At 40.7% G+C, this 15,737-nt stretch overlaps 1 long non-coding RNA gene across 1 annotated transcript; it reads right to left on the bottom strand.

The window, feature by feature from the left end:
* Window positions 1-1,887: 1,887 nt before the first annotated feature.
* Window positions 1,888-2,975, bottom strand: LOC120498774. The gene is made up of 3 exons (XR_005626733.1): window positions 2,955-2,975; window positions 2,699-2,831; window positions 1,888-2,291 (listed from the first exon to the last, which is right to left on the bottom strand). It is a non-coding gene; the product is annotated as an uncharacterized LOC120498774 (long non-coding RNA).
* Window positions 2,976-15,737: the final 12,762 nt, after the last annotated feature.

The following is a 15,737-nucleotide window of genomic DNA, read 5'->3' as shown; positions in this document are numbered from 1 at the left end:
ACTCGTCAGGTAAACATGGGAATCCAGGCCCTTTATCTTCTGTGCTGGAGGAAATTTTCAAAGAAGGGCTCTCAGAGCCTCACTGTCAGTCTTTGCAGTCTGGGATGGAGCCAAGGGCAGGAAGGTTTGGTGCAATGGGAGCGCTTGGCAAGTAGAAGAAAGGTTGCTATACACCAAAAAGAGCATCCTGAGCATTAGCATTTGTCTTGTAGGCAGAAATGGGCTGCAGGAAGAAAACCAGGTGAATTTCTATCTTCTGATTCAATCTATTTGTTGTATCTGCAGCCTGAGGAGAGCAAGCTGATGCCATGGTCTTTGCCCCATCTCGTGGATTACTGCATGCTGGGAAAAATGATGGGAAAGGTCTGCCTTAGAGTCAGACTCACCTCATATACTGATATTCCTGTATGGCAAAACTTCAGTCATTAAGAAGTGTCCATCTCTGACCCTCAAGTACAAGAGAAGACCCATCAATAGAAAATGATTAAGACAGAGTATCTGGCATCCAGCAGCACTGGGAATGGCCCAGTGAAAGTAATTTCTGAGAAATTAAATAAAAATCTGCCAACAAAAAGGAACATGACCATTAAAGTGGGATTTAACACTGAGGAGAGAATCAGCCAGCTACAAGAACCTTATAAACATACAATTGCAAGGACCCAAAGAGAAGGGAGAATTTCTTCTTGCCTAGGGAAATTTGACCACATCCTTTAATAGTATCTTCACAAGTCTTAATAACAGCAACTTGTGTTCAATGCCTTTCATCCTGGAGGAACCCAAAGAACTTTACAAGTGACTTAGCAAACTATACAACAATATTCACCCCCTCAAGACTGAAAACTGACTGGAATTGGCAAGCTTTCCCTTTTGGTTTCCAGGGTTCCATGGCTATTTCTCTAGGCCATTGCTTTTATATCTTTGTTTTGCTTTAATAGCAAATTTGATAGTATGGGAAAAAAGGCAGCTCTTTTCTCAAGGACAGCTGCAAGAATATAATCAATTTTGGGGGGTCAAGAAAGAAAGAAAAAGACGTTTCTTGTCACTCCAACACAAAAAAAATATAAGTTTTGTTTTCCAAAATGGGGGGGCTCCTAACATCAAAACAAAAAACCCCACTTGAAGAAAACACAGAATATTTAATTTGCTGTGAATTAAAGTCTTTTCTTGATGTTTTCTGAAGACTGAAGTTGACTCAGCTGTAAAACAAATCAGATTTAATTTGGTAAATGGAAATGAAACTATTTAAATTTCAAAATGCAGTTTTTCTTTTGGACACAGCTTTAAAAAAATAAGAAAATCCATGTCACCTGGTGCTTTTCTTTGCCCAGAACTTAAAGCAGTACCTAGACACAGCCTAAGGAGGGGCCAAGTACTTCAGTTCCTACTCTGTCCACCCAAACTAGCAGCAGCACCTTCAACAGACTAAAAAGGTCTTTTTCCTCCATGAATTCATTCAGTTCACCCCTCATTGGAGCTGCATAAATTTTACTGTTCACAGCATCCTCTGGCCAGGGGTTACACAGCTTCTGCATTGAGCACAAAAGTACTTTGTTTTGATTGTTTCAGTTTCCTCTTGATAATTTTCTAGGAGCAGAAGGCATTGAACCAAAGAGTGCACAATCATTCCTTTCTCACCACCACCATGCCAACAGCTGCTTTTCTCTTTCCATGGGGAAAGCCTGTGTGTGCATGGTCTCTGCTCCTGCAGAGGTGTTGAGCAATTGCTTTGGCTCTCTCCTTGTTCTTGAGAAACTATAGTTTCTATACTATTACTGTAGCAGGAGGCTGAACTTTATAACCAAATGTGTACAGGGGACCTGTGATTGAATATATTTTGTTTATGCACCCCAGACTGACCTTCCCACACCACTGTAGGAATAGCTCAGATACCTAAGACACAGACATGGGGCAGACACAGGACCTTATTGTACTGCCTGCAGTAGGAAACACAGCTTCTTGGGGATCATGGGTATGATGAAGGACAGCAGAAGACACGCACTTCAGAGAAAATGGCATCCAAATTGTACTATATGCACAGTATGCATACAGGCACTCATTTTGATCTCTGGCAGTTTCCTCTTACTATAACATCTGAGTGAATCAAAAGTGCCCACATTTTGTTCCCTTGCTACAAACAGGACTGATGGAAGTCAGATGAATTCTTCAGATTAATTCCTCTGGTGATCTTACAAGAGACTGGAATATACCTTAAAGGTCTGTTGGATCACCAGATACTGAGCTCAAGAGATACTCCTCACACTTCTGGAGCAGAGCTGATGAAAGCTGATGACCTATAAAATGGAAAGGAAAATCCTGTCCCCATTCCTCCCTTAAAAAAAAAAAAAAAAAATTGAATTGAATTCAGAGGTATTGAGAAACACATTGAGCAGAGTGGAGGAAGAAAACAGCTTGCTCATCCAGCCTTTATAAGCAGCTGGGCTTGAGCTGAATGGGCTTCTACTGTGCTCTTTGTGTAATAGCATATTATAAAAACTTTATTAGAAGGACAAATTTAAGCATGGCAGGAGGAGAAGAGGGAACAACACCCTGAAACCTTGAAAGGTCAATCAGCTTCTTTAGGAGGGAGATTTTAAGCCTTCCCTTACACATTTCTTTAAAGTTTTGGATATTTTCCTCTACTGATTGGAAAGTTTAAAGCAACAGGAAAAAGAAAATATAAAACTAGCAAAAAACTCACCCTAGAGTGCAACATCCTTTTTTGAACTCAGCCTGAGATAGACCTCAGTTATAGGGCAGTTGGAGCAGGAGAGGGCTACGTGCTCAAAGAGATTCTTCACAAAAAATATCTTACTCAGACTTGTTCATGTTTTCTATTGACACAGAGGTAACAAGAAGAGATTCAATTTTAAGTGGGATCACCAACAAAAAACATAAGCTGAGAATTTAGAAAATGTGCATCAGCTGCTGAAAAACACATAGGGACTCCTTCTTACTTCAATCACTGTTCCTTCATTTCAAATCTGATGCAGAGACCATGGAAGCTCCACTATTTAAAGCTTTAAGTAGCCAACTTCAGACACCTGCCTTTGTTTTCACAGATGGCAAATATCAAAAGGCAAATCAGCAGCTATGGTGGTTAGAGGATTAAACACAAATTTTAAGACACTGAGTAATCACTGAAATCCCAAATCACAGGTAATTCAGAAAAATCAGAGTTTCATTTCATTAGTCCCTGTATTTATCGACTCAAAAATAACAGTTATGCTAATTGATTGCTTTCAGCTGCAAAATGTAAGCGTTAAGTGAACTTTTCCCAAAGTGCTGCATTTCAGAAATTAGGATGTCTACTGTACGTAGGGGAAAACCTGGTCTGGTTACAAAGCATGGTGTTACACAAAACCTCTTGCTTCCCTTGAGCTTTTGTCTTGGTAGCAAAGAGACTTTGGTGTGTGTTTCAAGCTGACTTGTTAACAGAATTAAGCCTGTCTGTTTTGAACTACTGTGACTTGAGGAAAAACAGATCATTATTTTTTTCCCCCTGAAGTTAGGAACAGAGAACTTGGGTGGATTGCCTAGGTTACCATGCCCTGTCTCCACAATTGCAGCAGCTCTTCAATAGCTTTTTACTTAGGGGGACTACAAATCTTCTGATGTTCCCACACAGCACAGGCTGCAGGATTCTTCCAGTGCACAGCAAAAGGGAGACTGTAGGAAAGGCTGGGAAGCTGCAACAACAGCTAACAAAAGCTGTTAGCTGTCCATGAAGGACATTGCAAAAATCCTGTTCTAAAAAATAAATTTGTCATATGATACTTGGAAAATAGAACTTGTCCTTTTCTACAGAGGAGAGTAAAAGCAGATTTGAGCTGCGGAAAAATTCACCTCTCTTCCCAGTCCCAGCAACTTGATTAACTGTAAGCATCTGAGCCAGACACACCCAAGGCACAATGAGACTGATACAAATAGAGCGTGTACATGTGCCCAGGAATGTTCTCTGGCACTGAAATCAACTGGCACTGAAATCAACTGGCACCAAATAACTGGACTGCCGCGTCTCTCAGACCCCCAAAATAGGCTGGCTACCTGAACACTGCCTTCTGTGAAAGGTTTCTGGATCAGCCTCTGAACAGCACCTGGAAGTAAATTTTGGAGAGTATTAGCTGGCACGGGCAGAATGCTGACAGGGATACCATGTAATGTGTTGTACCATTGAGCAGAAGGATATGAGAATTGTGTGTAAGAATATGAGCAATCACATTTCAGTGCCTGAGAATATTTCTAATAATTCTTTACTTTTCTGGTATTAAGTCTCTTGGAAACTTTTGAATGGATTTAGTTATGCACTTTGTTTAATTTTGAGCAACTTATTAGTAGAATTTTTTTTTTCATTAAACCTGCTCACCATCAGTACTTGAGGTTAGAGATCCAAGCTGTTATTACTCAATATATAGGTTTTGTGGCAGTGCTTGTGTGTGGCCCATAGTATTAGCCTCCAAACATAAACACAAGTAATCATAACAATTTTTCACTCAGTGGCTATTTTGTAATATTTATGTAAAATTTCATTGACCTATAAAATGTTTCTCAGTAAGTAAAATTAATACCCTTGAATAGGCAGGAAGTAGACCCCAAACAGATTTGAAGAAAAAAAACCAGCCAAGTCATTCAGGCACCTCTCTCTAGTAAACACCAACCAGTTCCATGTGATTTTGGCCAACTTCAAATACTTAACATGGTTCAAATGAGACAACTATGAATCTGGCATTCCTTTGTTAATCCCATGCCCCAGAAGACTTCAGCAAAGCCATTTTCAGATTCTGTACTCTGGTCCATATGCCGTACCTTCGTTTTGACTCACAGATTTTGGTACCTTCAGAGTTTTAGTATACACCACAGCTAGCAAAAGAATTCTTGCCTAGAGACTTGATGTTGCCAGAGTACCAATAACAATAGCTGCCAAAAAAAGCCTGGAGATTCCAGAATGGGAGTTCCCTGACAAATGAAACAAATAGTCTGGTGGGTGCCAGACTCAAATAAATGACATTTGATTCCTTCCAGGTGTGTGCCCTCTACCAGTAAATTCTCCTGATAACAATTCCATTCCCCTCATCTCAAACCCCCACAATACCTTCATATTGTCACATCCTTGAAACTTACCACACCTACCAGTTCACCCGTATGTTTGTTAAATCTTCCTTCCATGGTCTTCTGTTAGCAGTGGGAAAAGTATCAATATATCAATGTACAGGGCATGTACCAGCTGAGTAGTCAGATAAAAAAATGAGAAAAACACACCACACACACACACCCACCCACACATAACTACTGAACAGTATTGCAACCTTTTTTTTTTCATAACAGGAACTTTTATTACAGTTTTAGCTATACACAACAACAAATTTTCACTAAAATTTATGTAACTTTTCTCTGAAATCTCCACCTCTGACAAATTTCATACAGCTAGGCTAATGACTTAAAACTATTGTGAGAATATAAAGGTGAAAAGACAGACAAGCAGAGAAAAATCATTAAAAATTTGCTTCTTTATGGTTTTATATTCTAGAGCTTTCCGAGATTCTAAATACAATTTATTTGCCAGCAAGTAAGTAGGAAACAGTTAGAGGAAAAGTGACTACCAGATAGTGTTTATGAGGTCTCCAAGCAGTCTGTGTGTGTGTGCTTGTGTGCATTCCCACCCACCAAGGGACACCTATCTGAAGAGCTGTATTAAACCCCATGTCTGACAAAAATTGCAGATGCACTGAAAAGAGCCAAGCCCCAGCAGATTTCTCTCTTCCCTGCTGCTCTCTCTGTCTTCAGTTAACTCTGGATGCAGCCTCCTGTTACATATTTCTGGTTATCAATTACAAACAGAAGTCCATTTATTTTCTGGAAAGAAAAATATTTTAGATGCAACAAGGAAGTTGCTGGTTGGGGTTAAACCACAGAGTTGTCTCTTATGAAGTTGTGTATATAAGCTGCCAGAACAATCAGTTCTGCAATTCTAATGCTTGTAAACTAGGGTTACAATAAATTTTGGTTTAAATCTGGGAATGAGATTCATGTTATAACTGTAACTCTGGAAGACATTCATGGAGTCATCTTTGCCTGAGGTTCAGCCTGAGGTCTTGAAGATGACCTGTGACACATGAACTGGACCCAAGTCCTTCATGATCACCCAAGAGGCAGCGAGTTATTCCTCAGTAGTAATTCCAATTTAATTCAAGTGTATTTTTATCTAGATATCTTGGCCTTTGTCCTTAGGACTCTTTACAACTGTTGTACTCCATATCATTTCCTTGAAGAAACTGCGCTGGAAATCAAGAAAAAACATGACCCTTCACTACTGAGATGTGCACAGTCTTCTTAATTGCATTTTATTTTTAAAAAAATTTACAGTGAAAATATTAGTGAAAATTAAAGGTAATAAGAGAGAAAGAAACAAATAGAAACAAAAGCTTCCTTGACTTTGATCTAGAAACCAAGCAGCCTTGGGAAACCTGAATAATACATGCACTTTGTTTTCAAAGACCTCCAAACAGAGTATGGACTGCATCAGAAGTTATTCTGCCAGAAGAAAAAATAAAATGCTAAAGCCAATATATGTCAACGGAGCAAGCCTGTTAGTCATAACATGCATCCCAGAGATCATAGCTGAGTATGTCTTCTGCTTAAAAGAAAAAACCCACTGTACACTGTATATTAGGTTCTGACAAAAGAGGTCCAATTATAATGTTTTCCACCCATTTAAAGATTTATTTTCATAGGGCCTCCACAAAATTTCCTAGCTGTTAGAAGACAACATAACTGGAAAAACTTGTCCTGAACTCAGCCCAGTTATGACACAGCAGCACACAAACTGTAGTTATCAAAGGGATGTAACAGAAGAAACAAAACTGACATCTGCACACCAATTACCAAACACTTTATCACTTTGCCCAGGCTATTGTTTAGTTTTGCACAAGAGGTACCACTGCTCTCTTCCTCTGGTGCTAGAAGAGCTCTGTAATAAAGAAAGCTGGAGTCTGCTGCTTTGGGAAGTACATAATTGCTTTTCACACCCAGGCACAGCACAACAATTGTCTTGCAGCCTCAGAATGAGAAAGTCAGTCTTCCTTTGCCTTTTTTCAGCCTATCTCAAGATGACAACATAGACTTGAAGTTCCTTTTTGGACTGAATATCTCTCTATCTTCTCTAGAGCAAAGTGGGGTGGTATCATATCTGTCCTTAAGGCTGGCCCATGAGAGCTTGTCACCATTGATGGCTTGTTCCTTCAAGGAACACATAAAACAGCAGTCTTTGGAAAACATTTTGTATTTTCCCAGTGAACAGTAGCAGACTACGGTAAACTCAGGAGCCTCCCACCATCCCAGCTTTCTGCAGGGGTCTTTCAGCAGCAGGCAGTGTTGAGATTCAGGCTGGGCTGGAACCTGTTTGCTACAGAGCAGCCTCACACAGACTGGTCAGTTAGTTGTGCTTCATAGAGCAGAGCTGCTTGTAAGATCTGGTTATATTCATTCCATCAAAACTGTTCTCGTTCCCTCTGTGAGAAAATTGAAGTTTTGCCTCAATGGAAAACTGGATTGTGAAGGAATCATTTGCTTTCCATCAAGAATACCAACTTTTGTCAGTCACTGCAAGCCTGCCATAAGGACATTTTCAGTGGACAGCCACAGCCTCCAACAAAAACAACATATTTCCACATTACTTAAATGAAACATTTAATTTCATTTGCTTTATTAAATTCAGCCACTGCCTCTTCAGGTGCCACGGTGTCTTGTGAAAATTGTGGTTTGACAGTTTCACACCCCACTCTCCCCTCTCCAACAGGCTCTCTCCCGATGACCAAAGCTGTGCCAAGAGAAAAAACTGCATACCTTCTAGGAGAGAACAAGGCATTAAAAAGGGGCCTCACCCTGAGGAAAACCAAGTTCCATTTCTAAAATATTGCATATTTTGCAGATGCATCCAAAAGAGCTATTGATGTGACCCCATCAGCAACAAAGTTGAGGTGAAGGCTCTGTCTTGTTATCTGCCAAGCCCTAAACTGCTCAGAAATGACCTGATTTTAGAGCACAGATGGCAATCTCTTTGGAGAAGCTTCAGCAGGCAATACCCTCACAGCCCAAAGATGTCGTAGTTGTTGCTCTCTTTGAAAAACAGAGTGGAAGGGAAACTGATACTAAAAACGAGAGGAAAAAAAAACAATGCTTCTGGTAAGATGTTCACAGCTTTACAATCCAAATATCTCTTCCTTCTTTGACAAAAGCCAAGCTCATGGGACTTGCCATTGGTGGGCGTTGCTTTCTTTCCACTCACTGCTGCACTGATTAGATGCTAATAAAATGAGTGATGATGTGCATCTTTATTGAGTGGTTCAATTACAATCTCCCTTACCACAGCCCTCCCACAAGAAGAGAGCAGGATGTGCCAAGGGCTTGAATTTGTTTTTCAGGTTCATAGGGGGTAGGAGGGTTCCTTCTCTGAAAGCAAAATTCTGCTCACTCCCCTGAAAAGAAAATAATCCCCCTTTCCTGAGCCAATTTTCTGCTGATTTTTGGCCCTGTTCCTTGTTCCATTTGGAAGCCATATTGCAGTGTGAGCAAGGAAACAGCCAATAAACAGGGGCTCTGGTATTTGCTTTTCTGGAAGTCCCAGGCAAGACCCATAACTAAAGCACTGTGATCAGGATCCCAGAAACATCTGCTTTCTTTTCAAAACTGAAGTGTTCTTTTTATTTGTTTTTCACTTTTGTGCTGGGGAGGAAGCAGGGGAGGAAGGGGAGCTCAGCTCTCAGCTATAGAAGCAGAGCAGAGTGAAAACTGCACTCTGCAATCTCTAGATGATTATGCCTGGCACCTAAAGGCTAGGGCAGTAATCCTTACATTTCTTTCACACTCCATTGATGGATGGTGTGTTGGGGGTGTGAAGTCTATTTCCCGTTTCCTATTGCTGTCCAAATGCTGGAAATGGAGGATGAGCTTATTAAAGCTCAATCCCACTTAGCAGATGCTGTAATTTTTTTTTCTGGGCTTGGTTTTTATTTGATTGGTTGGTTTTAGTTTTTTGGTGGGTTTGTTGGTTTGGTTTGGGAGAGTCTTTTTGTTAGTATTAGCATCTGGCTTTAAAAGAAAGGGCCACCACATGGCTATGGAGTGGAGTGGAGTTCTCAGGCTGCATCCAAAGCCTCTTCCATACACTGACCTGGCAAAGAGCAGCTACAAGCTTAAGATTAGAAACATTTTAGGAGCCCAAAGAGATGTGTTATATTGATAAGTTCTAGTGGTTTGCTGAGCTGTTGTCAGAGATTTTAAGGCACTTATGTGAGTGTGCTATTTATATACATCCACATGGATTATACAATCAATCACAAAGGTCTCTTCTGGCTCCACACATTATGATTCTAAGGAAATATGTATTTGTGCATCAGTACATATATGCATCTACAACTTCTGTTCAGGTCATACATGAAAACACGGAGTTTGAAAAGGGATTTGGGCTTCACTACATTCTCTTGCAGAGAAGTAAGAAAAGTTTCTAATTAATCTAGTTTTAGAAATCAGGGACAATAAGGCATTGAGATGGGTATTTTGTATATAAATAAATAGGATTTGCTATGAGGAACATTGCAGAGATAACCCTTTGAAAGCAACAAATATGCACAGCAGTCATTTGTGCTGAGCATGAGGTGGCAGAAGATTTCCTCCCAACACTTGCACACACCATGTCAAACCACAGGTATGATGTTGTCAACTGATGTTTATTCAAACATTAAGGGTACCACCCCTTACCCTACTCCAAAATTAATTTTTATGCTGTCAACAGATTGGACATTTGTCCTGCTGACTGATAAACCTGCTGGATTGTTCCTCAACCTGTCTTGTGGAAGAGACCACAGTATTTTATGATGGATTTCTGAAGCACAGAAATAATTCAGTGTGCTGGAAGTAGACTCAGAAATTGAATTTTTCACTTCAGCTTAAATATGCTTTTGAACTCAAGTTTCAAGGACTGCTTTATTATTATTATTTCTCAAAATACATTCAGGGAGTCTTAAGAGGAAAGCAGAGAGAATTTCTGCACAGCATTTTTTTTCTCTTTTGGTCTACAGTTTCCAAATTTTCCAGTGAAAAATCAAGTGTCAATATTTTAAAAAAATATATTTATCATAGAAACATAGAAAGGTTTGGGTTGGAAAGGAACATTTTTTTCAGTTAGGGAGGATTTATATGATTCCTTGAAAGAAGCACAGGGACAAAGAATACATGGAATGAAGTTTTACAGAACACTGTATCAGTGATTTCAACCAAAACTTGGAACCTCCTTTCCAGATGGGAAGCAGGAAGATTTACTCAAAAATGTTAATTGGCTGCATGCAATGTTTAAACACGTACACACTACATTGGTAATAAATACAGAAATTAAATCAAAGTTACAATTCATTGCCCTGGGTAAACTAAGACTGTACTAAAAAACAAACAAAACAAAAAAAAACCCATGGGGTACAGGAAGCACAATGACAACAGAGAATCCCAGCACTCTTTCTCCTTCAAAGTGCCCTGACATTCCTGTTTTTCTTTGGATATCACCACTAAGATGAAACTCAATGCCACTGCAGAGCTCTGAAGTTCAGGAAATATAGATTTTGGTCTGATTAGAGGTTATTCCCATCAAGACCACCTCTCTTACTTCAAGTGTGAGTCCCAAATTGGAAGGATGTAGCTGAAGCTGGGTCTCTGAACACAGACTTGGGTGACCATCCCAAGACCTTCAAAGGGAAGGAAATATTAAGATCAGCCTTCTGTGAGATGTTTTGCCATGATCTTCATCCCAGAGTTATACCAGAAAAATTGAAGTTAGATTGGCTATACTAGTTGGTTTTCAATCAATTCCCAGTTGCTTTTATTAACTACTCTTCCCTGCTAGAAACCCAATGTTTATAGTATTATTTTTCTGATGAAATATTTTCTGCTTTTGGATTATAATTATAGCTAGTCAGAAACCAGAATTTCCTTTCCTTAGGATACTCTGGCATTTGAAAGAGAAGGGTTTGTATTCCAAACTGGAACAGAAAGCCAACATCGTGACATTTCTGGTGAAAAGAACACAGTAAAAATTTCTACAGGGGACCACTGAAATTTTCATTGTCATAAAATCCAAATATGTTGTCCAGTAAATGTGAACATATTTCAAGAATGTAAAAATAAATGTTGTGCTTCAGATGAATCATTTGATTCATCTGTACATTTATGTAAATATGTTTGATTATGATCAGATAACCAAAATCTCACATTAACACTTTATATGAGCAAAATGAAAGGGAAGAGCAGTTATCAAATTGTCATTTATAACCAACTCAACAGAAAGAGCTATCTTCTTTTCCCATGGCAATTTGCTTTATGAGCAATCATTTCCCCAAGACTGAGTGGAATGCAGAGATCATATCATTCTGACTTTCTCAAGGCACACTGGATTAGCCTCAGTGCACATCATCTCTTGCCAGGTGGAAAGGACATAAGAAACATGAGGTTATTACGGAGGAGGTAGAAGAAAGGAACATCTGGAAAAGAGGACACAATTCCACAGGAAATCTGGCTTCAATAGTTCAGCTGCTCATGCAACAAGTTATTATTTCTGGAGATATTGGCTTAGCATGAGAAGCCCTGTTTGGGGTGTTCTGATCCTGTAAAAGGTGATGAAGAGGGTAGGAACAGGTATCTTTAAGACTAACACCTGAAACTGGCATGCCAATAAAGTAGGAAGATTGAAGGAGAACCTGGAAACTGTATTAATGCAACCTTGAGCAGGAAATTTCACCTTCATGATGAGCCTGTCCTATGCTCTGAGAACTTCTAGCCAGTTTAAGTGTCCTCTGGAGGCAACCAAGAAACTCAAATCTGTTATGAGTTCCCAGACACAATCAAATATAGACCCTAGCTGTTTTGGGGGATTGGGATGAGAGGGAGGGAGGGGCAGTTGTTACAATACAATTGGATAAAAAATCGGTTCTGAGCTTCTGCTTGCATGATTCTGATTGCAGTAAAAGTAAGCTTGATGCTATCTATCATAGGCACAAGGACAGATAGTACAGTTTATTAATACTGATCTCAGTACTTCCCTTGGAAGACTGTGCAACCAGCAGATTGTGCTGTTGGGAACTTGTCCTCACATTTGTAGTTCCCAGAAACCTGTGCATGTATACTCTACTTCTCTGTGCCAGTAGGTCTGTGCTGCCTCTCAACACAGCACATGTCTGTGAGGTTTGGAAGATCACTATCTCTGTCCTTCCACTGCCTGCTTCTACAGATGATATCTGGAGAGTTGCTGTAGATCCCACAGATTTGGACCAAGCTGAAATGACTCTAGCACATCATGGGGTAAAACCTTTCTGCTCACAAACCACCAAAAATCAAAGTTTAACAGAAAATGGAATTAATTAAAGATTATGCTCCAGGTCAGCATATGCTCTGAGACCAGCCTCAAGTCTCCAAACACCTCATCCTTCTCTGCAGCAGTGCGCACGTGCTGCCCGTGTAACCTTTCCTCAGAGCCCCAGAAGGACGTCCAGACCTCAAATATCCAGTGTGCTCCTGCATTTTTAAGCAGGATACCTTCAAGTGAACCAGCAGCTACATCTACAGCTCCCTTGCTGGACCAGTAAGTTTGATGGAAAGTGTAGCTGAAGGAAGGAGTTGGTTTTCTTCATGTGGAGGTGTTAAAGACAGATGTCAGGTAACTGCCAAGGGGATGTAAGGGAAGAGATTGAAAATAAATCTCAGTGTCTTTTGGTGCTAAATAAGCCTCAAGCAACTCCAGTGACTGCCTGACTGCTGAGGGGTTAATCCAGAGTGGTAAGAGCACAACTGAGATCACATCCTGGGCCTTAAGGGCAGAAATAAAATGCCTGCTAGTCTAACCAGGAAGGGACACAGAAACTACATCGTACATTATTTCCTTACAGCTGCATTCACAAACTTTTTTTTCTTTTGCATTCCTGACACCTTCACCTCAAAGCATCGCTTTTTATTAATGATTTCCTTCTCCCTCCTTTTGTCAGCTGTCACAGCAGAGTTCTTGTAAGGGCCTGGTCAGAACAAAGTAAATACTGTTCCACTCACACCAGAGGTGTGTCTGTATATGCTGATCTCGCTGTTATCCAGCAGGCTGCAGGAGGAAACTCTGCTAATGATCGTGACTTGCAGCATCAAGTGCAGGGTGGGCAGGCTGCCGGCGGGCTGAGGTGTGTGCGTGTCTCTGTGTGTGTGTGTTTGTGTGTGTGTGTGTCTGTGTGTGTGTGTGCTCTCGCATGCACGCACTCCTCTGCCTGCTCAAGATCACGTCGCAAGTCGCCATGCTAAAGATCCCACACATTCCAGAAAAGTACAGCCTGTTTCCATACATCACCAGGGAACGAAAACTAAAATCACATTCCCTCTTCCCTCTCTCCTAAACCAGGGAAGTATTGTCCTGTTAAATTGGACCCAGTCCTCGGGGGATGTACAGCGCTGTTGCTGCCTGGGCTGCTGTGCTAGCTCAGTCACTGTCTCAGTGTATCCACCCAGCTTCTGATGTTGTATCTGTACCACATCTCTGTCTTTCTAAATAAATTCTGATTGAAACCAAAAATTAAAAAAATGTGCAGAGTGCTGAGCAAAGAACTGTTGAGAAAAGCTCATACTGGATAGTTGGGGCCAGATGGAGGTGAAATGTCATTACACTGGAAAGAAAATTTTCACAGAATTTTTACTCATGCTCATTTAACGTACCTCAGCTTCCAATTTGGAAGTGTAATTGTCCCATATTCCTTCTGCAGGTTAAAAGGGAAGAGAGACACTCGCAGTGGATGATCAAGTCTACCTGGAATTGAAGCCTCTTCGGCTGCCAGTCTCTCCCTCACAGACATTGATGAAAGTTGTCCTTGCTTGGTCCCTGAGTAAAAGCAAGGTTCCACTTTGCCTCATTACATTTGAATGTCACATAATTAGAGGAAAGGCCCAAGGCCAGATCCCAGTTAGACGTGTAGACCAGCATATTCCCTTTGGCTGTACTTTCCTCTGTTATCTCTCTCTGCAAGTGGAAGCAGATTTCGGGACTGTGTAAGCCAGGTTCTCACATGATGCAGCACACCACTGATGTGGAATCACAAATTGTTGCAATTTGTTCATTTCCTAAGTACACACTAACCCTGTTTCCTGGAATAGGAGTTGTTATAAGCTGTATGTGAGCACGTAACTCACTGTAGCAGGATCTATCAGTGGGAAGAAATGTCCTCTCTTTCCACCATGGTAGTGTTCAGTCATCTTTTAAAATAGCCCAACCAATACCTCATACACCACTTATCTCCAGAGACTGTTCTGCAGCCTGGCATCTCTCACAGTTAGGAAATTATGCAATATAAATGTCCCTTTACAACTTACACTTTTTCCACATCATGGCCCTTCACATTTCCACATCATGGCCCTTCATTTTTTCTTTAATTCCCTTCAACTATTTAACTAACACACATCACCTGACACTGGTCTGGAACTTGAAAACCTGGCTCTGATCTTTGCATCAGAATATCAGAGATGTGTGCTTTTCACTTGCTATAGATATGATCAAAAATACAGTGTAGATGCAATTTTCAGGGCTAGTTCAAAAATTTGACTCAAAGACCACAATCCATCCTTTCCTGTTCAAATGCCTCCCGCATGTCTGCAGTGAAAAAACCCCAAAAATTTGGATAGGAGTCTATCTGAAGCTCATATTTTAAATGGTTTTCAGTGTGGTGGCAAAGTTGGAAAAGTTAATGTAGCTTCAATTAAAGCAGTTTCTCTCCTGGATTTTTTTCTTTTGGCAGAGATCAGGGAATATCTACAAAATAATAGTAATGGCCTGAGTCAACAGTGTGTCCCTCAGTAAATTGTAAGTCATGTTCAATGAAAGCTTTTGCCTGGATCAGTAGATGGTGAAAATTGAGAGACCCCAACACAGATATGCTGGTAGTCCCATAATAACTGTTCTATATGTACACAGATGCTGATCTGTTCAAAAGGACAGTGTGTTTTTCATTTTCCAGCATTTGGCAAAGGAAATCATGTAGTAGTTATGGATTGGGTGACTATCACCCTGGTCAGCGAGGCAGGTATGATTTATTTATCAGCTTTCCAGCTTTCCACAGAGGATAAGGGGGAGGGAGAGCTCTGGAGGGGGCTGCAGGGGGAGAAGATGAGGAGAGCGGGGGAAGGGGACAGGGAAAAGCAAGATTTATATCCAGATGGGAATGTTGAGACAAGGGTGGGAGCCACAGCAGGGAAGGAGCGTCCACAATGAAGGTTATTCATCAACTCTTGCAGCAACACAGCTCTGAAATGGAAAGGGCTAGAAACTATTCCTTCAGCTCCATCCCTGGGGTGCCTGGGGTTCCTGCAAGGAAGCAGCTACACACTGATAGCTGCACAGTTTTGGGCTCAAATATCTCCTACTGCAATTGCATCTGACTTTGAGGATCGCAGAGAGGCGTTTTTTCCTCTCTTCAATTCCTTGTACATCAGTGAGAAAGTACATTCAGCATCTCTTTCATCATCAGTCTCCAAGCAAGGTGGGCTGCAGCAAGAGCAACAGAGTAATGAAATAAAAGCACAGGAGCTACAAAGGATTCATGGTACTTGAATTTTTAGGATCACAGAAACACAGAACAAGTTAAGCTCAGAAAGATCTTACAAGGGCTCTGTTCCAACCCACCTCTCAGTCATGAGATCTCCCTGCTTTAATATCACAGACTCTGTTCTCAGCA

The sequence above is a fragment of the Passer montanus genome, unplaced genomic scaffold, assembly GCF_014805655.1.
Source record: "Passer montanus isolate IOZ18808 unplaced genomic scaffold, ASM1480565v1 scaffold1, whole genome shotgun sequence".
NCBI classification, from domain to species: Eukaryota; Metazoa; Chordata; class Aves; order Passeriformes; family Passeridae; genus Passer; species Passer montanus.
The sequence above is the reverse complement of the archived record's forward strand: the minus strand, read 5'-3'. Positions and strand labels throughout refer to the sequence as shown.